Consider the following 26,932-nt stretch of genomic DNA (forward strand, 5'->3'; position numbering starts at 1 on the left):
TTCTACGTTGATATGCGCTCCGCAGCAGGTTGGAGCCCGGTTTTCCTCTCAGTGTGCAGTGAATGTCAGAGGGATGTGAGGAGAGTATTGCCTATTTGAATGCAGTGATCTCCTTCTACGGGGTCTATTTCATAGGTTCTCTGTTATCGGTCGTAGAGATTCATCTCTTACCTCCCTTTTCAGATCGACGATATACTCTTATTTATATACCATTACCTCTGCTGATTTTCGTTTCAGTACTGGTTTGGCTTTCTACAAACATGTAGATGAGTGTCCTGGGGTAAGTAAATCTTATTTTCTGTGACACTCTAAGCTATGGTTGGGCACTTTATTTATAAAGTTCTAAATATATGTATTCAAACATTTATTTGCCTTGACTCAGAATGTTCAACATTCCTTATTTTCAGACAGTCAGTTTCATATTTGGGATAATGCATTTGAATCAATCATTTTTTCTTACCTTAAAAATTTGACTTTTTTTCCCTGTGGGCTGTTAGGCTCGCGGGGGCTGAAAATGCTTCATTTTATTGCGTCATTCTTGGCGCGGACTTTTTTGGCGCAAAAAATCTTTTCTGTTTCCGGCGTCATACGTGTCGCCGGAAGTTGCGTCATTTTTTGACGTCCTTTTGCGCCAAAAATGTCGGCGTTCCGGATGTGGCGTCGCTTTTGTCTCCACATTATTTCAGTCTCATTTTTTCTTTGCTACTGGTTACTAGAAGCTTGTTTATTGGCATTTTTTCCCATTCCTGAAACTGTCATTTAAGGAATTTGATCAATTTTGCTTTATATGTTGTTTTTTCTCTTACATATTGCAAGATGTCTCTCGTTGCATCTGAGTCAGAAGATACTTCAGGAAAATCGCTGTCTAGTGCTGGAACTACCAAAGCTAAGTGTATCTGCTGTAAACTTTTGGTAGCTATTCCTCCGGCTGTTGTTTGTATTAATTGTCATGACAAACTTGTTAAAGCAGATAATATTTCCTTTAGTAATGTACCATTGCCTGTTGCAGTTCCCTCAACATCTAAGGTGCAGAATGTTCCGGATAACATAAGAGATTTTGTTTCTGAATCCATCAAGAAGGCTATGTCTGTTATTTCTCCTTCTAGTAAACATAAAAAATCTTTTAAAACTTCTCTCTCTACAGATGAATTTTTAAATGAACATCATCATTCTGATTCTGATGACTCTTCTGGTTCAGAGGATTCTGTCTCAGAGATTGATGCTGATAAATCTTCATATTTATTTAAAATGGAATTTATTCGTTCTTTACTTAAAGAAGTACTAATTGCTTTAGAAATAGAGGATTCTGGTCCTCTTGATACTAATTCTAAACGTTTAGATAAGGTATTTAAATCTCCTGTGGTTATTCCAGAAGTTTTTCCTGTTCCTAATGCTATTTCTGAAGTAATTTCCAGAGAATGGGATAAATTGGGTAATTCATTTACTCCTTCTAAACGTTTTAAGCAATTATATCCTGTGCCGTCTGACAGATTAGAATTTTGGGACAAAATCCCTAAAGTCGATTGGGCTATTTCTACCCTTGCTAAACGTACTACTATTCCTACGTCAGATGGTACTTCGTTTAAAGATCCTTTAGATAGGAAAATTGAATCCTTTCTAAGAAAAGCTTATCTGTGTTCAGGTAATCTTCTTAGACCTGCTATACCTTTGGCTGATGTTGCTGCAGCTTCAACTTTTTGGTTGGAGACTTTAGCACAACAAGTAACAGATCATGATTCTCATAATATTATTATTCTTCTTCAGCATGCTAATAATTTTATCTGTGATGCCATTTTTTATATTATCAGAGTTGATGTCAGGTTTATGTCTCTAGCTATTTTAGCTAGAAGAGCTTTATGGCTTAAAACTTGGAATGCTGATATGGCTTCTAAATCAACTCTACTTTCCATTTCTTTCCAGGGTAACAAATTATTTGGTTCTCAGTTGGATTCCATTATCTCAACTGTTACTGGTGGGAAAGGAACTTTTTTACCACAGGATAAAAAATCTAAGGGTAAAAACAGGGCTAATAATCGTTTTCGTTCCTTTCGTTTCAACAAAGAACAAAAGCCTGATCCTTCATCCTCAGGAGCAGTTTCAGTTTGGAAACCATCTCCAGTCTGGAATAAATCCAAGCCTTCTAGAAAGGCAAAGCCTACTTCTAAGTCCACATGAAGGTGCGGCCCTCATTCCAGCTCAGCTGGTAGGGGGCAGGTTACGTTTTTTCAAAGAAATTTGGATCAATTCTGTTCACAATCTTTGGATTCAGAACATTGTTTCAGAAGGGTACAGAATTGGTTTCAAGATGAGACCTCCTGCAAAGAGATTTTTTCTTTCCCGTGTCCCAGTAAATCCAGTGAAAGCTCAAGCATTTCTGAATTGTGTTTCAGATCTAGAGTTGGCTGGAGTAATTATGCCAGTTCCAGTTCTGGAACAGGGCATGGGGTTTTATTCAAATCTCTTCATTGTACCAAAGAAGGAGAATTCCTTCAGACCAGTTCTGGATCTAAAAATATTGAATCGTTATGTAAGGATACCAACGTTCAAAATGGTAACTGTAAGGACTATCTTGCCTTTTGTTCAGCAAGGGCATTTTATGTCCACAATAGATTTACAGGATGCATATCTGCATATTCCGATTCATCCAGATCATTATCAGTTCCTGAGATTCTCTTTTCTGGACAAGCATTACCAGTTTGTGGCTCTGCCGTTTGGCCTAGCTACAGCTCCAAGAATTTTTACAAAGGTTCTCGGTGCCCTTCTGTCTGTAATCAGAGAACAGGGTATTGTGGTATTTCCTTATTTGGACGATATCTTGGTACTTGCTCAGTCTTTACATTTAGCAGAATCTCATACGAATCGACTTGTGTTGTTTCTTCAAGATCATGGTTGGAGGATCAATTCACCAAAAAGTTCATTGATTCCTCAGACAAGGGTAACCTTTCTGGGTTTCCAGATAGATTCAGTGTCCATGACTCTGTCTTTAACAGACAAGAGACGTCTAAAATTGATTTCAGCTTGTCGAAACCTTCAGTCACAATCATTCCCTTTGGTAGCCTTATGCATGGAAATTCTAGGTCTTATGACTGCTGCATCGGACGCGATCCCCTTTGCTCGTTTTCACATGCGACCTCTTCAGCTCTGTATGCTGAATCAATGGTGCAAGGATTACACAAAGATATCTCAATTAATATCTTTAAAACCGATTGTACGACACTCTCTAACGTGGTGGACAGATCACCATCGTTTAATTCAGGGGCTTCTTTTGTGCTTCCGACCTGGACTGTAATTTCAACAGATGCAAGTCTCACAGGTTGGGGAGCTGTGTGGGGATCTCTGACGGCACAAGGAGTTTGGGAATCTCAGGAGGTGAGATTACCGATCAATATTTTGGAACTCCGTGCAATTTTCAGAGCTCTTCAGTCTTGGCCTCTTCTGAAGAGAGAATCGTTCATTTGTTTTCAGACAGACAATGTCACTACTGTGGCATACATCAATCATCAAGGAGGGACTCACAGTCCTCTGGCTATGAAAGAAGTATCTCGAATTCTGGTATGGGCGGAATCCAGCTCCTGTCTAATCTCTGCGGTTCATATCCCAGGTATAGACAATTGGGAAGCGGATTATCTCAGTCGCCAAACGTTGCATCCGGGCGAATGGTCTCTTCACCCAGAGGTATTTCTTCAGATTGTTCAAATGTGGGAGCTTCCAGAAATAGATCTGATGGCGTCTCATCTTAACAAGAAACTTCCCAGGTATCTGTCCAGATCCCGGGATCCTCAGGCGGAAGCAGTGGATGCATTATCACTTCCTTGGAAGTATCATCCTGCTTATATCTTTCCGCTTCTAGTTCTTCTTCCAAGAGTAATCTCCAAGATTCTGAAGGAATGCTCGTTTGTTCTGCTGGTAGCTCCGGCATGGCCTCACAGGTTTTGGTATGCGGATCTTGTCCGGATGGCCTCTTGCCATCCGTGGACTCTACCGCTATGACCAGACCTTCTGTCGCAAGGTCCTTTTTTCCATCAGGATCTCAAATCCTTAAATTTAAAGGTATGGAGATTGAACGCTTGATTCTTGGTCAAAGAGGTTTCTCTGACTCTGTGATTAATACTATGTTACAGGCTCGTAAATCTGTATCCAGAGAGATATATTATAGAGTCTGGAAGACTTATATTTCTTGGTGTCTTTCTCATCATTTTTCTTGGCATTCTTTTAGAATTCCGAGAATTTTACAGTTTCTTCAGGATGGTTTAGATAAAGGTTTATCCGCAAGTTCTTTGAAAGGACAAATCTCTGCTCTTTCTGTTCTTTTTCACAGAAAGATTGCTAATCTTCCTGATATTCATTGTCTTGTACAAGCTTTGGTTCGTATAAAACCTGTCATTAAGTCAATTTCTCCTCCTTGGAGTTTGAATTTGGTTCTGGGGGCTCTTCAAGCTCCTCCGTTTGAACCTATGCATTCATTGGACATTAAATTACTTTCTTGGAAAGTTTTGTTCCTTTTGGCAATCTCTTCTGCCAGAAGAGTTTCTGAATTATCTGCTCTTTCTTGTGAGTCTCCTTTTCTGATTTTTCATCAGGATAAGGCAGTGTTGCGAACTTCTTTTGAATTTTTACCTAAAGTTGTGAATTCTAACAACATTAGTAGGGAAATTGTGGTTCCTTCATTATGTCCTAATCCTAAGAATTCTAAGGAGAAATCATTGCATTCTTTGGATGTTGTTAGAGCTTTGAAATATTATGTTGAAGCTACTAAGTCTTTCCGAAAGACTTCTAGTTTATTTGTTATCTTTTCTGGTTCTAGAAAAGGCCAGAAAGCTTCTGCCATTTCTTTGGCATCTTGGTTGAAATCTTTAATTCATCTTGTCTATGTTGAGTCGGGTAAATCTCCGCCTCAAAGGATTACAGCTCATTCTACTAGGTCAGTTTCTACTTCCTGGGCGTTTAGGAATGAAGCTTCGATTGATCAGATTTGCAAAGCAGCAACTTGGTCCTCTTTGCATACTTTTACTAAATTCTACCATTTTGATGTATTTTCTTCTTCTGAAGCAGTTTTTGGTAGAAAAGTACTTCAGGCAGCGGTTTCAGTTTGAATCTTCTGCTTATGTTTTTCATTAAACTTTATTTTGGGTGTGGATTATTTTCAGCAGGAATTGGCTGTCTTTATTTTATCCCTCCCTCTCTAGTGACTCTTGCGTGGAAAGATCCACATCTTGGGTAATCATTATCCCATACGTCACTAGCTCATGGACTCTTGCTAATTACTTGAAAGAAAACATAATTTATGTAAGAACTTACCTGATAAATTCATTTCTTTCATATTAGCAAGAGTCCATGAGGCCCGCCCTTTTTTTGGGGTGGTTATGATTTTTGTATAAAGCACAATTATTCCAATTCCTTATTTTATATGCTTTCGCACTTTTTTATCACCCCACTTCTTGGCTATTCGTTAAACTGAATTGTGGGTGTGGTGAGGGGTGTATTTATAGGCATTTTCAGGTTTGGGAAACTTTGCCCCTCCTGGTAGGAATGTATATCCCATACGTCACTAGCTCATGGACTCTTGCTAATATGAAAGAAATTAATTTATCAGGTAAGTTCTTACATAAATTATGTTTTTTCACTACCGCTGGTATTACGAGTCTTGCAGGTATTTCTGTATCGCACACTTTTTGGGCCGTAACGCAACGTAACTACCGCAGCTTTCAAAAAGTCCTTTTTCATTGGGACTTCCACAGCGCCGGTATTACGAGTTTGCCTGGGAAGCCAAAAAGTGAGCGGTACAGCCTATACCGTCAAAATCCATACTGTAAACTGAAAGTCAATAGTTATGGGTTTTACGCTACAAAGCTGTAACATAAAACTCATAACTAAAGTGTTAAAAAGTACACTAACACCCATAGACTGTCTATTAACCCCTAAACCGAGGCCCTCCCGCATAGCAAGCACTAAAATAAAATGATTAACCACTAATCTGCCGCTACGGACATCGCTGCCACTATAATAAACATATTAACCCCTAAACCGCCGCACTCCCGCATCGTAAACACTAGTTAAATATTATTAACCCCTAATCTGCTGTCCCTAACCGCCGCAACCTACATTACTGTTATTAACCCCTAATCTGCTGTCCCTAACATCGCCGCCACTATACTAAAGTTATTAACCCCTAAACCTAACCATAAGTCTAACCCTAACACCCCTAATTTTAATATAATTAAAATAAATCTAAATAAAAATGACTATCATTAACTAAATAATTCCTATTTAAAACTAAATACTTACCTGTAAAATAAACCCTAAGCTAGCTACAATATAACTAATAGTTACATTGTAGCTAGCTTAGGTTTTATTTTTATTTCACAGGCAAGTTTGTATTTATTTTAACTAGGTAGACTAGTTAGTAAATAATTATTAACTATTTACTAACTACCTAGCTAAAATAAATACAAATTTACCTGTAAAATAAAACCTAACCTGAGTTACACTAACACCTAACATTACACTACAATTAAAAAAATTACATTAATTAAATACAATTAACAAAATTACAAAAAAAAAACCCACTAAATTACACAAAAAAAAAAAAAAGATTAAATATTTAAACTAATTACACCTAATCTAATAGCTCTATCAAAATAAGCCCCCCAAAATAAAATAAAAACCCTAGCCTAAACTAAACTACCAATAGCCCTTGAAAGGGCCTTTTGCAGGGCATTGCCCAAAAGAAATCAGCTCTTTTACCTGTAAAAAATTAATACAAACAACCCCCCAACAGTAAAACCCACCACCCACACAGCTAATCCCCCCAAATAAAATCCTACCAAAAAAAAACTAAGCTCCCCATTGCCCTGAAAAGGGCATTTGTATGGGCATTGCCCTGAAAAGGGCATTTAGCTCTTTTTCCGCCCAAACCCTAAGCTAAAAATAAAACCCACCCAATAAACCCTTAAAAAAACCTAACACTAACCCCCGAAGATCCACTTACAGTTTTTGAAGTCCCGACATCCATCCTCAACGAAGCGGCAGAAGTCCTCAGCGAAGCGGGCAGAAGTCTTCATCCAAGCGGGACGAAGTCTTCATCCAAGTCGGCAGAAGTCTTCATCCAGATGGCATCTTCTATCTTCATCTATCCGGCGTGGAGCAGATCCATCTTTAAGACATCCGGTGCGGAGCATCCTCTTGAATCGACGCCTCTTCCAGAATGAAGGTTCCTTTAATCCAAGATGGCGTTCCTTGATTTCCGACTGGCTGATAGAATTCTATCAGCCAATCGGAATTAAAGAGTAAAAAATCAGCCAATAGGATTGAGCTTGCATTCTATTGGCTGTTCCAATCAGCCAATAGAATGCAAGCTCAATCCTATTGGCTGATTGCATCAGCCAATAGGATTTTTTACCCTTTAATTCAGATTGGATAATTCTATCAGCCAATCGGAATTCAAGGGAGGCCATCTTGGATGATGCCCCTTAAAGAAACCTTCATTCTGGAAGAGACTTCGATTGAAGAGGATGCTCCGCGCCAGATGTCTTGAAGATGGGGCCGCTCCTCGCTGGATAGATGAAGATAGAAGATGCCATTTGGATGAACACTTCTGACGACTTGGATGAAGACTTTGGCCTGCTTGGATGAAGACTTCTTGGATGAAGACTTCTGCCGGCTTCGATGAGGACTTCTGCCGATTCGTTGAGGATGGATGTCGGGTCTTCAAAAACTGTAAGTGGATCATCGGGGGTTAGTGTTAGGTTATTTTAAGGGTTTGGGTGGGTTTTACTTTTAGCTTAGGGTTTGGGCGGAAAAAGAGCTAAATGCCCTTTTAAGGGCAAGGCCCATACAAATGCCCTATTCAGGGCAATGGGGAGCTTAGGTTTATTTAGATAGGATTTTATTAGGGGGGTTTGGTTGTGTGGGTGGTGGGTTTTATTGTTGGGGGGGTTGTTTAAATTTTTTTTACAGGTAAAAGAGCTGATTTCTTTGGGGCAATGCCCCGCAAAAGGCCCTTTTAAGGGCTATTGGCAGTTTCGTTTAGGCTAGGGTTTTTTTTATTTGGGGGGGGGCTTTCTTATTTTGATATTTGTGTAATTTAGTGTTTGTTTTTTTTGTAATTTAGTTAATTGTATTTAATTAATGTAATTGATTTAATTTTAGTGTAAGGTTAGGTGTTAGTGTAACTCAGGTTAGGTTTTATTTTACAGGTAAATTTATATTTATTTTAACTAGGTAGTTAGCAAATAGTTAATATCTATTTACTAACTAGTCTACCTAGTTAAAATAAATACAAACTTAGCTATGAAATAAAAATAAAACCTAAGATAGCTACAATGTAACTATTAGTTATATTGTAGCTAGCTTAGGGTTTATTTTATAGGTAAGTATTTAGTTTTAAATAGGAATTATTTAGGTATTAATAGTAATTTTTATTTAGATTTATTTTAATTATATTAAAGTTAGGGGTGTTAGGTTTAGGGTTAGGGGGGCGGAGCTATCTGCTGAGCTGGCTGGATGCACGGTGTAAGAGCTCCATCCATAACAAGTAGTTTTTTAGTTTAAAAAACAGTTTCTAGCGAAAATGTTACTATCCTAGCTTGGCCACAAGACTTATAAGCCAATTTGGGTCTAACTGTCAAGATCGTCTGCCCGAAATTGTGGCTTAATATAGTGACGTTCCAGCCTACCGGCTTCTGACTTCACTTTTACCCTGCACATCTGCAACCAACGTACCGCCTACGTCTCCGGAGGGTCGGGGCTCCGCTCCGGAGCCGTTGTCAACTCCCTCTGACCTAATTTTGAGAGGTACATTACCCGCAGATCACCAACCGCACCTAAAGACGCAGCAAGACCCGGATGACATCTGGGTCGCAAACGATCAGCTTCAGATCATTTTACAGCACCGCTCACATCCTACCCATCCTGCCTCCTTGTTCTGTGAACTTACCCGCACTGACAGCGGGTTCTCCCTGCGTGTGTGGACCTTCATCCCGGGGTAGGAGCAGAAGGCGGGAGCGGCCGCCATCTTGGTTGGGGCCTAACAGGGAGGGCTGCATCCCGGCAGTATCCCGGCAGTGCAGAGTTCCAGTGTGCGCACCACAATCAACCTCCTTTGATGCACAGCTGCATCAGGTACACTGTCCCTTAAAACAAGAGATCTCTTATTAATCATCTCCACAGCCCTGAGTATTACTTACAATAAGCTGCGCACTTTGCAAGGGCCCTATAACGCGCCTAAGTCCATATCTTGGCCCCTTCATCTCTGTATGCCTCTAGGCGGGCCTGGTTTGGGTCAGTGGGATCTGTCAGTAACAAAGCGGGTTCCATATCTGTGTGAGCTCTGCCTTCTAAGGGTCCTGCATATCTTTTGATCCTCCTTTTCCTCCGAAGGGACCAAGTGCACCTTAGATTACACACAGCCAATATTTCACACCAGTAAAAGGGCTATCTCATTGCTGGCCTATGAACTGAGGAATTCCTTACAAGGTATTTTCACATAAAGCTCACCCCTGCAAACTGCCTGTATTAATAGGTCTTCTCCACCAGTGTCTACAGCTCCTAGCTAACTTTACCACACTCTCCCCCCCCTTTTCCCGCTGCCCTTAGTGACAGCGGGTTGTACCCCCTTCCTCAGCACCGAAAGCCCCAAACAGAGATCTGAGAGAAGATGCTCCGCCGTGGACTCAACTCCCTCCTAGGGTCACCAACAAGGAACCTCCAAGCCCACACTGATGTGGAGCTTCTCTGCTTATATCCTAGGCCTTGGACTTATGCCTTAAAGAATCTGGAGCCTTCTTCCACTTCCAGCTGCCCTTTTAAGGTCCAATAGACACCTACCTCTTAAAACTTTACCTTCCACAGGTCCTTCACCAGACATATAGAAAGGACTAGAGCCACATTGACACTTATGTGGTCGTTATTATCATTACTGTGGTTGTTGTTGTCTGTGTTTTCTCTTCTTTTCTTTAGGTACAAGAACTGTCAACCTTTGAAGACCCAGAAGGAACAGTGACAGTGGTCCCGACCCGAACTCTGGCCTGCTAAGAGTAAGAGGTGGAGGCTGCTGACTTCAGCATGCCTCCAGACAAATTTATTAGACTTTGGTACAGTTAAGTTTTGTAAATAGTTAATAACCAAAGGCTTTCATTTGTATGTCTTGGAGGCCCAAGGACCTAAATGGCCAAGACCGTGTAGATTCCCCCTCCCATGACCTCTTCCAGCATGATTCCACTAGAGAATTCTGTGAGGTTTCTCAGGTCTGCTTATGCAGGGGGCACATAGAAATTCTGTTTCATGTGAGATATGTACTATGTCTAACCAGCTCCATACTCATCTATCTATCCCACCAAAGCTACTTACATACAGTGCCATGCCAAACTAGCCCTAGGAACTGCTGGATACCTCCATAATTATTATGATATGATTTCACATAGTGCCTTTATTATAATCTATTATACCTTTATCTGTTGGGATATCACTCATATATGTGTAACCTTTGTTTTGCACTAGCTGTGTTACAGTACTCACAGTGCGCCATATTGTTAATACCCTCTATATTTATATTTATTTCAGAAACTGGGTTCAAGAGAGAGATTAATGTGTTTACTAAATACTACATCATTGATTATAAGAAAGCACATGTCCAAGCACATATATATCATCCTATTCCCCCTAGATGCTACGTTATATAATAGGGGTCCAAGAGTGACTCGTTACTATATGAAGGGGATTTAAAGCCAGCTCTAGGATTTGTTTGATATCTTCGAAATTATTATGTTTCGACTTCATATAATCCCTTTATCATAAGCTAGTAGAGTTTTAAATGGTGTGATATCACCTATACTTTTTACTTTTGTTTTGCACTTATTAATGTTATAAGACTTACAGTACGCCATATTATTAATACCCTCTACATTTAGTTCAGAAGTTGGGCTCAAGAGAGATATTAAGGGGTTTCTTGGGCACTACATACTTGATTGTAAGCTAGCATAGGTCCAAGAGTGACCATTTATTTAATTTCATCCCCTCTAGATGCTAATTTAGATAATATGGGTCCAAGAGTGAACCATTGCGATATGAGAGGGATTTAAAATATTAAAATATTATTTAAAACATAAAAAAAGAGAGGTTTTAAGTTTATGCTCATTTCTAATGTTGTATTCACTCACTTTTATGCTGTTCCCAGGTTGATAAATGTTTCTTCTGTGTTTTCCAACCAGTAATCTAGTAATGTACTGCTAATACTGTAGGCTGCAATAATTGTCAATCATAAATGTCCATCCCAGTCTCTTCTGTTCACCCCCTGGGCCCATACGGCCCTAACCTAGTAGAAATATAAGCTCTTTAACTCACTTCTAGTGCCGTCGGCACTCTCCCCCCACCTTTAGATCTGCTTTAGGCTTCTCTCCTTAGAGAAGTATAACGCAGATTTTGGCTGTCTATTTATTGCCACAGACCTCAATCATTGATACATTTTAATAGTATTTTTCTTTGAATACCTATTCAAAAGTTTATTTAAAAAAAAAAAGAAAATATATACAGAGAATTTCAGAGCGGAAAAATATAGTAGAACGTCATCCCAATTCGTATGTAAAGCGGTAGACAGAGAGCAGGACTAACTGCCCTTCCCCCTTCTGCCCCCCCTCTACCCCCCCTTTTTTCCCCCTCCTGAATATGGCATGTAAATTTGCCACCTTAAACGCTCAAGGGCTAAATTCTCCCTCCAAGAGAAGTCTTCTCCTCTATTACCTCCTGAAGAATGGGGTGGGGGTCGCCTTCCTCCAGGAGACCCACTGGTCTCAAGGTTCTTCTTTTTTACAGAATTCTAAGTTGTTTCCGACCTGCCTGTTGGCTTCCCATTCAAAAAAAAGGAGAGGAGTTGCCATCATGATACATAAATCTGTGGCATGTGAGGTCCAATATGTGGAGGGCAGATACTTAATAGTAGTTTGCACCCTAGAGGGTACCCAATATACTCTTGCATTACTGTACGCCCCCAATGTGGGGCAACTAGCCTTTCTGAAATCGGTCCTCCCACGGATTGAACAATTATGTAGGGGCACTCTCCTGATTGGAGGAGACCTCAACGTCGTATGGGACCCAATTCTAGATAGAAAATCATCCAAACGAGGACCACTTGACCCCTCTACTAAAAGACTCTCACACCAGTTTCGATCCTTAATGTACCAACACAACTTGTATGACTCCTGGCGCTGTCTCTCTCCTATGGAGAAATACTTCACCTTTTACTCAAATCCACACCTTTGTTACACGAGAATCGATTACCTACTGTGCCGCTCCCCCCTTCTGGCCTGATTAACTCTTCCTTCCATTAGAATATGTCCCTGGTCAGACCATAATATGGTTTCCATTTCTCTGACCAACTCTTCTCCTTCAGGAACCTATTCCTCCTCGTGGAAGTTGCACCCCTCGTTAATATCGGGTCCAGCAGAGGCTGACGTCTCCAGAGTCATAACCAAATTTTTGTCCATCAATGACAATACAATGACTGATGAACCAATACTATGGGCAACCCTGAAAGCCTTCATGAGGGGCCACTTCATAAAGCAGGCTTCAGTAAATCGTAACATCTCAGGTAAACCCCTGGCCCAGCTATACTCTGAACTCCGGTCTATGGAGACCCTCAACAAAGGAGGCCCCTCTAGACAGATGTCTGAACAAATCACAACCATTAGATCCAAAATTAACGCAATTGAAGACAAAAGGATTCAGTCAAACCTCTTATCCCTTAAACAACTTTATTACTATAAAGGAAATAGAGCCGACCGACTACTGGCTCACAAACTTCGAATCCGAGCCCAGCAACATCTGATTCCTCAAATCAAAACACCCAGAGAATCGGTCTACGCCTCAAAAGATATCGCAAGGGCATTTGCCCATTACTACTCTGACCTGTACAATTTAGATTCTCCTGAGAGGGCTCAAAGACCTTGAAACAACAGATAGAGCAGTTCTTGTCCCCTCTCCCCTTGCCAGCTCTCTCAGAGGAGGATGCCCTAAGCCTTTCTGGTCAAGTAACCGCAGAGGAATTGAAGCAAGCGATCTCTTCGCTCTCTGTTAATAAATCTTCTGGTCCAGATGGGTTCACTGCTCTATTTTATAAAACTTTCACAACCCACCTATCTCCCATTCTTATCAGATTCTTTAACTCTACCTTCACCTCGGGAGCCCTCCATCCTGAATTTCTAGAAGCGGCAATTATTACAATTCCCAAAGAAGGCAAGGACCACTCTCTTTGTGAAAGCTATAGGCCGATCTCATTAATCAATGTTGATGTAAAGGTATACGCAAACATTTTAGCCACCAGATTAAATAGACTGCTCCCAGAGTTAGTCAACCCGGACCAGGTAGGCTTTATCCCGGGCAGACAGGCCCCTGATAACACAAAACGCCTCCTCAACATCTTTACCGAGGCTGCAGACATGGGGGTCCCTCTTCTTGCCCTGTCAATGGATGCTGAAAAGGCGTTCGACAGGGTGAGATGGGACTATATATTCCTGACCCTACAAGCATTCGGTCTACCAGATCCCTTTATCACAGCTGTTAGATCCCTGTATTCCTGCTCTACGGCGAGGGTGAGGGGCTTGAGATTCTGCTCCGACATTTTACAAATTGCTAACGGCACGAGACAGGGATGCCCGCTGTCTCCCCTTCTATTTGCCTTATGCATTGAGCCACTTGCCACAGCAATCAGGACTTCAACGCTAGTTCAGGGCTTGATATTACATGACACCCCCCAAAAACTAGCTCTATATGCGGACGACTTAACACTTTTCATCACGGACCCGGAGGAGTCTCTCCCTGCACTTTTCGAATTATTAGACAGGTTCTGTAACATTTCCTATTATAAACTGAATTTTAGTAAAACAGAGGTCTATCCCCTAAACTTATCTGAGTCTCAATTGCACTCTCTTAAGAAAAAATTTCACTTTCAGTGGTCATCGTCAGGGTTAAAGCACTTGGGAGTGTTTCTCTCCCATGACATCAGCACTATTCTGTCTAAGAATTTTCATACCCTCCTTTCCCAACTTCAAATAGATCTGTGTTCCAAACGATACGATGAAATCTCTTGGTTCGGAAGAATAGCGGCAGTCAAGATGATGCAGCTCCCCAAGTTAACCTACCTTTTCAGATGTCTACCGGGCAAGGTCCCACTCCCACTGCTTAACAAATTTCAGGCGGTAATTAACCGATATATATGGAATGGAAAAAGGCCCCGAATTGCAGCCTCCTTGCTGCAACGCCCAGTCTTGACAGGAGGCCTAGGCCTACTGAACATTAGGCTTTATTACAAAGCCGCCCTCCTATCCCACATTTCTGAGTGGAATACAAAATCAACAGTCCCTCGCTGGCTAGAACTAGAACAAGCCTCCATCCCGGCCAACCTAACACTAATAGACCTGTTATGGATCCCACCTCACTGTTTCTCGGATTTTCCAATTCACAACAAAATTGTCCAACACTGCAAAACTGCCTGGACACAGCTTCGTCACCATAATTTGGTTTCCCCGCATCCCTCTCCTTCCCATTCTATGGCAGGGCTTTTGCTGGGTCTTCCAATGGCGGGTCCGGTGGTCCGCCGGGCCCTTTCCAACTTTCAAATAACAGACTTTTTTGCAGAAGGTGGACTTATGTCCCCAGACGCCATGGCACAAAGCCACAATATTCCACTCAAATTCAGATTTGACCTCTTTAGGCTTTTCTCCATTTTAAAATCATGGGTTTCTTGAAAGTCCCCCCCCCAGATCACTGACTCCATGGGAAACCAGGCTCTCCACAGACTCACAACACATTTCTCCACTGTCCTGCCACTATCTAATCCTCCTCAATGCTACCAAGCTCACTAAGACCAGACAAATGGAGGATTGGGAGAGGAACTGGGATGTAGATCTGTCTACAGAGATATGGTCGGAAGCAATACAACACACTAGGTCTTCTATTCACTGTGTAACTCTCTTCGAATTGTTTTACAAGCTAATGACTAGATAGATGGCACTATGTTCCCTCAAAGGTTCATAAAATGTTCCCGAACAGCTCCCCCCTTTGCTGGAGAGGCTGCCAACAAATAGGGGATCCCCAGCATATCTGGTGGACCTGCCCCATCATCGCCCCTTTGTGGCGCAAATTGGAGTCTCTGTGTCGGCTTCTGGGTCTCATTACATCCCTCCCCCCGGAGATGGCTATAATTCATGCCGGTCTCCGGCCTCTACTGGTACCGAGCCGTATCCTACTGATTACTATTATCATGGCCGCAAAACTACTTATTGCCAGGAATTGGAAGAAACCCGACTGTCCGAGCTGGCAGGCCTTGATTCAGCTCATCTCTTACTTCAAGTCAATGGAAAACTATGTGTACAACGCCCGCCTACAGACTGATCTTTTTGCCTTAACTTGGAGCCCCTGGGACTCACTGGGGGAGGACAGGATACTTTCTGTCTAAGAGGGGAGGGTGGATATCAACTTCTGTGTATAACTTGTGGGAGGGGAATGTAACACTTCTTCCCCCCTCCCTCTCACTGGAATCTTAAATTATGAATCATCTCCCCCTTCCCCCCCTTTTTTTTGTTTTGTTTTGTTTTCGCTCCCCCTTACCTCTCCCTCCGCCTTTCCCTCCCTGCTCTACCCTCCCTTAATATTCCCAACCTGAACATCCGATGTTCAGGTCTCGGCCTAAGAGTGCCCTCTGCAACGCGTCTAGAGTCAACTTAATTCATCAGATCCCTGTTAAAAAAGTAAGTCCCTAAGATTTAATAGAATGGTGAATATTGTAGGCAAACCTAATCACAAAGCGAACAATGACTTACTATGAGCAGGCCCACCATTCTCCCTAGACCGCTTCTGTTATTAAACCTATCAAAGTGTGCTGCTAATTCCTAAGTTGCTACATTTCCATAACCTCTGCTGTAGTATAATATAGCATTTAAGCTTTCAAGGACAGGCGGGATCTACCAGAAGCCCCTGAACTTGTTTGACTTGCCACAATCACTCAATACCATCACACATTTGTAGATAATCTCCTGGACCAATTTGGGTTCCCTCCTCGGGTTTACTCCCCCTGGTATTCCTTATTGAACATTTTAGCCCGTTTTATCTTTTTTGAGAGATTCCGGGATACAAACTTAAATAGTTTATGCAGATATGGGGGGGGGGGTGGACTAGAAGAGATAGGGACAGAGGAAAAAAGTGATGATGTATCGTTATAACAATCTCATTCGAGTTTTAATGGTATAGTGCATGTAATGTTGCAGTCGTAAACCAGCTTTATTTTTCTGATTATGTTAACTGTCAGGTGCTACTGGATAACTCCTGTAAATGACATCATATTCTTTTATATCACACTGTATGTTTTGAAATTCTCAATAAAAATATGTTTCTAATAAAAAAAAAATTAAAAAAAATTAAAATTGAGGTCTCTGATGGGAGTGGTGGGGGGGGGGCCCTTGGTGGGAATTATATAACTCAATCTTGCATTTCTAAACAAAACCCGGGGTTGGATCCCCCCTGTTAGATCTCCTTGTCATATCTAAATTACAATCTGTCAAATAAATGCAAGATATATCTTTAAGTGTTTTTGTTGACAATTGTTACTTGATGTCAGACTGTACCTTTTACTACCTTTAGCGTTTTCCAGTTGATTCTGTTGTTACAGATCTGACTAAATGGTCTGTGTTTGCAGAAAATGTCATTTGTCATCTTATTTTAATGTATCTGGGATGGGCTGAAATGACAAAGGGGGATGAATTATTTAGTCAACAGTAATATGAAATGTATGTGTAAAATGAGAAGGCAGAGAGACAGAGCAGAATTACTATGTGCTTTCTGGCTGGGAGTTTGCATTAGTCAAAACAGGCAGCTGCCTCAGGGTACCACAGTTTAGAGGGATTTCTCTATTACTGTTACATTTAGGCACCGTTAATAGCCACTACCTATTTTTAATACAGCTGTTTGTTATAACTAGGCTATCAAGTAGTCATTTGCTGCAATTGGTATTTTACCTCATTCTTAAGACAGTAAAGTCAACATTAAACTTCCATGATTCAAATACAGTATTTTTTTTTAACTTTCCAGTTGACTTCCAATATAAAATTTGTTTTGTTCTTTTGGTACCTTTGTTAAAAAAGCATACCTAGGTAGGATAGGGGCAGCAATGCACTACTGGAAGATAGTTGCTGATTAGTGGCTACACGCAAATGTCTCTTGTCATTGGCTTACCAATGTGTTCAGCTAGCTCCCAGTAGTGCATTGCTGCTTTTGAGCCTACTCTTCAACAAAAGATGTCAAGTGAATTAAGCTTATTTGATACTATAAGTAAAATGCAAAGTTGTTTTAAATGAAAAGCTGTATAAATCATGAAAATTTAATTTTTACTTTACTGTCCCTTTAAGTAGAGATACACCATTGACCACAGACAGGAGGAAATGTTAGTGGAAGTGAGCTGGATGCCATGTGGGGCACGTAATGATTGGATTAAGCCGGATTCGTCATCACACAGCTAGAAGAAGTATGAAATACTGGTGGAAGAACGGTGCAATGTTTACCATCAATAGATGGTAAATATTTCATAAATAAATCGTCTTAATAAAATTTCATTAATGAAAGTGCCCCTGTTTTGAAGAATAATTGTATATACTGTTCAGTTACATATAAAAGCTTACAATCGCTATAAGCAGTAATAGCAAGGTGATGATTAAACTATAAATGTTACTTATCTTTGGAAGAAAGCCACATATATATGTTTTTTTTCAGCCAGCTTATTCAGATAAGGCAGTAATATTAGTGTACAAGAGTGGGCTGAAGAACGGCTATGGCCAGGTATATCATCACTACGCAGCAGCTGTGACAAGTGTTGTCTGTTGACCGCTGCTTGTTAAATACGGCGTGCAGGTTCTCTTGTGAGAACCTGCAGCCGTAGGCGCTTAAAGGCTGGCGAAAGCCTTTGATAAATCGACCACTAAACAGCAGAGCAAAAACAGTGTACATACATGTAAACAGTGTAACTTAAAGGCATTTTCTCTAAGGGCATATATGTGCTAAATATGTATATATGCTAAATAAATGTATTAGACTATATAAATAAGTTATCTGATAAGCAAAGGTGTCAAACTGCTAATACATTGACTATTGATTTATTATTTGTGTATTGAATCATGAAAAGTTTCCAAACCCTTACAAATGCACACACATTATTGTTTTTAAACTTGTTTATTGCAAATATTTTGTTGTTGTAGGTTTCTTACATTCCATTATATATGCATACAATAATTTTATAGTTTGAATCTGATGGCTCTAAAGAATAAAACAATAGATACTGTGTGTGGGTTTCTCACTAAATAAAATGGTCCTACAGTAAGGCTTAAATATGAGCAGCATTTAGAAACTGCAAAACAGTGCAGCAGTTAAAGGGTGAAAGTGATTAAACAAGCTGAAATTACAATTGAAAATATGCTCACCCAGTTAATGCCAAAGTTGATAAACTTCTTATATTGACAGTAAATGTGGCAGTGCTACATTATTGTAGTTTTTTATGTTCTTGCATAGAAACTGTGTCAGGACATAGGAATGATTTGCCATAATATTGTCACTGGGGAACCTCAACCAAGTATGATGTGTTCTAAAACAAAAAATAAATGTAATAGACTATAGAGAACATTATGCTTTTTATGATGGAGAGTTGGTTGCCATTACATCTGTGAGGAGTGTTGTGATTGGCTCAGGCTGTTGCCATGGATACATGGGCCAGTTCTGCATGGTCCAAACTGCCCTATTGAATGTTCCATTTATGTGCAGCTCAGAGGGGTGGTTACATCAACAGTTTAAACTTATATACACAGATAATACCCCCCCTTGATTTATATATGGTAATGTACAAATCTATAATAAATCAAAATTCATTTTTGTAGCTCCTTCATCAGCAATAAAATGATATGTGGCACAGGGTAGTTGTAAATATGGCATAGTCTCCCCACAGAGATCATGCACATGTATCCGGGTCCTAACATAGTTGTGGATCACTTGACAAGTGAGTGTTACATATTTTTCTCATCCTGAGATCTTGATACTAAGTAGCTGATCTGTACTCCATAGATGTACATCCAACAAAAAAAAATCCTAGACATTAACATGATCTCTTCCTACATGATTTTCCATTTAAATTATACGTCCAAGAAGTATTAGCATCTTCTAATTGTACTCTTTACTAGATCCTCCACTGGATACCTTCTATATTTTCTTCTGTAAAACCTCAATTATTACCCAATACTGCCAGCTTAAAATTTCCCATATCATTGTATATCAACATCTGAAAACTCAAATATAATAAAAATGTATTGATTGTTTCTTCCTTGGTATTAATTACTCTTGATAATGATTAAGGCTAAGGCCCACTTTTATCAAGGTGCATGGGAACACATTTCCCATACAAGGAACATATCAGCAGGTGTTTGGGGCCTCCGATGCAGCATTCTCTACCAGGATTTAACATTGCACACATAGCTACCCAATTTCCTAAATTTTAATGATAGTCTTAACAAATCATATAACACTCAATCTAAGGTAGCATTATGTCACTTCCAGAAGCTATGTGACTCTGGGATATGTAGTCCATAGTCTTTGCTGATTACTTTTCTAGTATACTGTGAAAATAGCATTAAATAAATTATGGTGACTTACCCAATGCTTAATAGGATATGTAAATAAATGAAACATCATATCAGCTTTCTCTTTACTCATTACATAACACCTTATATAACTCAATCCCTAAAGGAATATGAAACCCGAAACTTTTTCTTTCGTAATTCAGATAGACCATACTATTTTAAACAACTTTCCATATATGTGCATCCACCAATTAGCGGCTAGTTTACAGTAGTGCATTGCTGCTTCCATTGCTTTTCCACAAAGAATACCAAGAGAGTAAAGCAAATTCGTTAATAGAAGTTAAAATTGAAAATTGTTTAAAATTCCCTGCTTTATCTGAACCATGAAAAATAATAATTTGGTTTTATGTCCCTTTAATATAAAAGGAAAACATATAGGTCTTACTATAGTTTGTAGATCCTATAGCTTATATATACTAACATCATGGTTGCTACTTAGAATACCAAACTATTTACTTTTACAATGAAACAGACTAACAGACTATCTGAGATATACCTTTAAATTGTTAATTGATTCAAAGTCATATTGACATTCTTGTCTCCCATCATACCCTCTGTAAGCAGATTCTGTTTATTAGAATTAAGGAAAAGGGATTAAAAAAAAAAAAAAAGTGACGTTTATATGAGTATCCCTTTCTTTTGGTGAGAGTTCCATATTAAAATGTACTCTATTGTATTAATATTTATATTTTATCAATAAAGATGACATAAAAATAGGCAGAATAAAAAGAGAGGGGAAAATAAGATCTAGATTAGATCTAGAAAATGTATTTCTCATACAGGGGTTAATTTAAATCTTTATGATCGCATCTATGGGCTGTTTTACTGCTCCCAATACGCCTTTTTCAACATCAAAGTTATCACAATGCAAATGATAATACTATTTTTTCCATATATGAAAAAAAGAGGATTTGGATCCAAGCAGATATCGGAAAATTTACCCATACCATGCATGGATAACACTTTAGAATCATTCCGGCTCAAGTTATCAACTAAATATTAACTACAAAATATATTTAATAAATGCTGATCAGACCTCATCAATATTTAGATGTAAAAACATGAATAAAACACATCTACTATAAAAATCACCAGATGGAAAATCAATATAGCTATCATTCTCAATATATACCTATCAGTAAATAATATTAAAATGTATTTTAATAAAAATATAAACGCTCTTCTATCCAAACACAAAAACACAGGGGCCCCTATTTATGAAAGGTCTGTCGGACCTGATCCGAAAATGCGGATTAGGTCCGACAGACCTCGCTGAACGCGGAGAGCAATACGCTCTCCATATTCAGCATTGCGCCAGCAGCTCTTGTGAGCTGCTAGTGCAACGCCGCCCCCAGCAAATTCACGGCCAATCGGCCGCCAGCAGAGAGGTGTCAATATACCCGATCGTACTCGATCGGGTTGAATTGCGGCAATGTCTGTCCGCCTGCTCAGAGCAGGCGGACAGGTTATGGAGCAGCGGTCTTTAGGCCGCTGCTTCATAACTGGTGTTTCTTTCATGTAATTAGCAAGAGTCCATGAGCTAGTGACGTATGGGATATACATTCCTACCAGGAGGGGCAAAGTTTCCCAAACCTTAAAATGCCTATAAATACACCCCTCACCACACCCACAATTCAGTTTTACAAACTTTGCCTCCTATGGAGGTGGTGAAGTAAGTTTGTGCTAGATTCTACGTTGATATGCGCTCCGCAGCAGGTTGGAGCCCGGTTTTCCTCTCAGCGTGCAGTGAATGTCAGAGGGATGTGAGGAGAGTATTGCCTATTTGAATGCAATGATCTCCTTCTACGGGGTCTATTTTATAGGTTCTCTGTTATCGGTCGTAGAGATTCATCTCTTACCTCCCTTTTCAGATTGACGATATACTCTTATATATATACCATTACCTCTGCTGATTTTCGTTTCAGTACTGGTTTGGCTTTCTACAACATGTAGATGAGTGTCCTGGGGTAAGTAAGTAAGCTTATTTTCTGTGACACTCTAAGCTATGGTTAGGCACTTTTTTATAAAGTTCTAAATATATGTATTCAAACATTTATTTGCCTTGACTCAGGATGTTCAACATTCCTTATTTTCAGACAGTCAGTTTCATACTTGGGATAAATGCATTTGTTTCAATAATTTTTTCTTACCTTAAAAAATTTGACTTTTTCCCTGTGGGCTGTTAGGCTCGCGGGGGCTGAAAATGCTTCATTTTATTGCGTCATTCTTGGCGCGGACTTTTTTGGCGCAATTTTTTTTTTTCTGTTTCCGGCATCATACGTGTCGCCGGAAGTTGCGTCATTTTTTGACGTTTTTTTGCGTCAAAAGTGTCGGCGTTCCGGATGTGGCGTCATTTTTGGCGCCAAAAGCATTTAGGCGCCAAATAATGTGGGCGTCTTTTTTGGCGCTAAAAAATATGGGCGTCATTTTTGTCTCCACATTATTTAAGTCTCATTATTTATTGCTTCTGGTTGCTAGAAGCTTGTTCACTGGCATTTTTTTCCCATTCCTGAAACTGTCATTTAAGGAATTTGATCAATTTTGCTTTATATGTTGTTTTTTCTTTTACATATTGCAAGATGTTCCACGTTGCAACTGAGTCAGAAGATACTTCAGGAAAATCGCTGCCCAGTGCTGGAGCTACCAAGCTAAGTGTATCTGCTATAAACTTTTGGTATCTGTTTCTCCAGCTGTTGTTTGTATTGCATGTCATGACAAACTTATTAATGCAGATAAAATTTCCTTTAGTACTGTTTCATTACCTGTTGCTGTTCTGTCAACATCTAATTTTCAGAGTGTTCCTGATAACATAAGAGATTTTATTTTTTAAATCCATTAAGAAGGCTATGTCTGTTATTTCTCCTTCTAGTATACATAAAAGTCTTTTAAAACTTCTCTTTTTTCAGATGAATTTTTAAATGAACATCATCATTCTGATACTGATAATGGTTCTTCTGGTTCAGAGGTTTCTGTCTCAGAGGTTGATGCTGATAAATCTTTGTATTTGTTCAAGATGGAATTTATTCGTTCTTTACTTAAAGAAGTATTAATTGCATTAGAAATAGAGGATTCTGGTCCTCTTGATACTAAATCTAAACGTTTAAATAAGGTTTTTAAATCTCCTGTAGTTATTCCAGAAGTATTTTCTCTCCCTGATGCTATTTCTGAAGTAATTTCTAGGGAATGGAATAATTTGGGTAATTCATTTACTCCTTCTAACGTTTAAGCAATTATATCCTGTGCCATCTGACAGATTAGAGTTTTGGGACAAAATCTCTAAGGTTAATGGGGCTGTCTCTACTCCTGCTAAACGTACTACTATTCCTATGGCAGATAGTACTTCATTTAAGGATCCTTTAGATAGGAAAATTGAATCCTTTCTAAGAAAAGCTTACTTATGTTCAGGTAATCTTCTTAGACCTGCTATATTTTTAGCGGATGTTGCTGCAGCTTCAACTTTTTGGTTAGAAGTTTTAGCGCAACAAGTAACAGATCATAATTTTATAGCATTATTTTATAACATGCTAATAATTTTATTTGTGATACCAACTTTTGATATCATTAGAGTTGATGTCAGGTATATGTCTCTAGCTATTTTAGCTAGAAAAGCTTTATGGCTTAAAACTTGGAATGCTGATATGTCTTCTAAGTCAACTTTGCTTTCCCTTTCTTTCCAGGGTAATAATTTATTCGATTTTCAGTTGGATTCTATTATCTCAACTGTTACTGGAGGGAAGGGAACTTTTTTACCAAAGGATAAAAAATCTAAGGTAAATTTAGGTCTATTAATCATTTTCGTTCCTTTCCTCACAACAAGGAACGAAAGCCTGATCCTTCATCCTCAGGAGCGGTATCAGTTTGGAAACCATTTCCAGTTTGGAATATATTCAAGCCTTATAGAAACCTATAGCCAGCTCCTAAATACCCATGAAGGTGTGGCCCTCATTCCAGCTCAGCTGGTATGGGGCAGTTTACGTTTTCTTTAAGGAAATTTGGATCAATTCCGTTCACAATCTCTGGTTTCAGAACATTGTTTCAGAAAGGTACAGAATTGGCTTCAAGTTAAGGCCTCCTGCAAAGAGATTTTTTTCTTTCCCGTGTCCCAGTAAACACAGCAAAGGCTCAGCATTTCTGAAATGTGTTTCAGATCTAGAGTTGGCTGGAGTAATTATGCCAGTTCCAGTTCTGGAACAGGGGCTGGGGTTTTATTCTATCTCTTCATTGTACCAAAGAAGGTCAATTCCTTCAGACCAGTTCCGGATCTATCTATTGAATCGTTATGTAAGGATACCAACATTCAAGATGGTAACTGTAGGACTATCCTGCCTTTTGTTTAGCAAGGGCATTATATGTCTACAATAGATTTACAGGATGCATATCTGCATATTCCGATTCATCCAGATCACTTTTAGTTTCTGAGATTCTCTTTTTAGACAAGCATTACCAGTTTTGTGGCTCTACTGTTTGGCCTAGCGTCAGCTCCAAGAATTTTTTTCAAAGGTTCTCGGTGCCCTTCTGTCTGTAATCAGAGAACAGGGTTTTGGTATTTCCTTATTTGGACGATATCTTGGTACTTGCTCAGTCTTCACATTTTCGCAGAATCTCATATGAATCGACTTGTGTTGTTTCTTCAAGATCATGGTTGGAGGATCAATTTACCATTCAGTTCATTGTTTCCTCAGACAAGGGTAACCTTTTTAGGTTTCCAGATAGATTCAGTGTCTATGACTCTGTCCTTGTCAGATAAGAGAAGTTTAACATTGTTATCAGCTTGTCAAAACCTTCAGTCACAATCATTCCCTTTGGTAGCCTTATGCATGGAAATTTTAGGTCTTAGGACTGCCGCATCGGATGCGATCTCCTTTGCTCGTTTTCACATGCGACCTCTTCAGCTCTGTATGCTGAACCAGTGGTGCAGGGATTACACAAAGATATCTCAATTAATATCTTTAAACCGATTATACGACACTCTCTGACATGGTGGACAGTTCACCATCGTTTAGTTCAGGGGGCTTCTTTGTTCTTCCGACCTGGACTATAATCTCAACAGATGCAAGTCTTAGAGGTTGGGGAGCTGTGTGGGGGTCTCTGACGGCACAAGGGGTTTGGGAATCTCAGGAGGTGAGATTACCGATCAATATTTTTGAACTCCGTGCAATTTTCAGAGCTCTTCAGTCTTGGCCTCTTCTGAAGAGAGAGTTGTTCATTTGTTTTCAGATAGACAATGTCACAGCTGTGGCATACATCAATCATCAAGGAGGGACTCACAGTCCTCTGGCTATGAAAGAAGTATCTCGAATTTTGGTTTGGGCGGAATCCAGCTCCTGTCTAATCTCTGCGGTTCATATCCCAGGTATAGACAATTGGGAAGCGGATTATCTCAGTCGCCAAACGTTGCATCCGGGCGAATGGTCTCTTCACCCAGAGGTATTTCTTCAGATTGTTCAAATGTGGGAACTCCCAGAAATAGATCTGATGGCTTCTCATCTAAACAAGAAACTTCCCTGGTATCTGTCCAGATCCCGGGATCCTCGGGCGGAAGCAGTGGATACATTATCACTTCCTTGGAAGTATCATCCTGCCTATATCTTTCTGCCTCTAGTTCTTCTTCCAAGAGTATTCTCCAAGATTCTAAAGAAATGCTCGTTTGTCCTGCTGGTAGCTCCAGCATGGCCTCACAAGTTTTGGTATGCAGATCTTGTCCGGATGGCCTCTTGCCAGCTGTGGACTCTTCCGTTAAGTCCAGACTTTCTGTCGCAAGGTCCTTTTTTCCATCAGGATCTCAAATCCTTAAATTTTAAGGTATGGAGTTTGAACGCTTGATTCTTGGTCAAAGAAGGTTTCTCTGACTCTGTGATTAATACTATGTGACAGGCTCGTAAATCTGTATCTAGAGAGATATATTATAGAGTCTGGAAGACTTATATTTCTTAGTGTCTTTCTCATCATTTTTTCTTGGCATTCTTTTTGAATACCGAGAATTTTTCAGTTTCTTCAGGATGGTTTAGATAAAGGTTTGTCCGCAAGTTCCTTGAAAGGACAAATCTCTGCTCTTTCTGTTCTTTTTTCACAGAAGGATTGCTAATCTTCCTGATATTTCATTGTTTTGTACAAGCTTTGGTTCGTATAAAACCTGTCATTAAGTCAATTTCTCCTCCTTGGAGTTTGAATTTGGTTCTGGGGGCTTTTCAAGCTCCTCCTTTTGAACCCATGCATTCTTTGGTCGTTATATTACTTTCTTGGAAAGTTTTGTTTCTTTTGGCCATCTCTTCTGCCAGAAGAGTCTCTGAATTATCTGCTCTTTCTTGTGAGTCTCCTTTTCTGATTTTTCATCAGGATAAGGCGGTGCTGCGAACTTTTTTTGAATTTTTTACCTAAGGTTGTGAATTCTAACAGCCTTAGTAGAGAAATTGTGGTTCCTTCATTATGTCCTAATCCTATGAATTCTAAGGAGAAATCATTGCATTCTTTGGATGCTGTTAGAGCTTTGTATTATTATGTTTAAGCTACTAAGTCTTTCCGAAAGACTTCTAGTCTATTTGTCATCTTTTCCGGTTCTAGAAAAGGCCAGAAAGCTTCTGCCATTTCTTTGGCATCTTGGTTGAAATCTTTATTTCATCATGCCTATGTCGAGTCGGGTAAAATTCCGCCTCGAAGGATTACAGTTCATTCTACTAGGTCAGTTTCTACTTCCTGGGCGTTTAGGAATGAAGCTTCGATTGATCAGATTTGCAAAGCAGCAACTTGGTCCTCTTTGCATACTTTTTCTAAATTCTACCATTTTGATGTGTTTTCTTCTTCTGAAGCAGTTTTTGGTAGAAAAGTACTTCAGGCAGTGGTTTCAGTTTGAATCTTCTGCTTTTGTTTTTCATTCAACTTTATTTTGGGTGTGGATTATTTTCAGCAGGAATTGGCTGTCTTTATTTTATCCCTCCCTCTCTAGTGACTCTTGTGTGGAAAGATCCACATCTTGGGTAGTCATTATCCCATACGTCACTAGCTCATGGACTCTTGCTAATTACATGAAAGAAAACATAATTTATGTAAGAACTTACCTGATAAATTCATTTCTTTCATATTAGCAAGAGTCCATGAGGCCCGCCCTTTTTTATGGTGGTTATGATTTTTTTGTATAAAGCACAATTATTCCAATTCCTTATTTTATATGCTTTCGCACTTTTTTCTTATCACCCCACTTCTTGGCTATTCGTTAAACTGAATTGTGGGTGTGGTGAGGGGTGTATTTATAGGCATTTTAAGGTTTGGGA

This window comes from Bombina bombina, chromosome 7, assembly GCF_027579735.1.
Source record: "Bombina bombina isolate aBomBom1 chromosome 7, aBomBom1.pri, whole genome shotgun sequence".
NCBI classification, from domain to species: domain Eukaryota; kingdom Metazoa; phylum Chordata; class Amphibia; order Anura; family Bombinatoridae; genus Bombina; species Bombina bombina.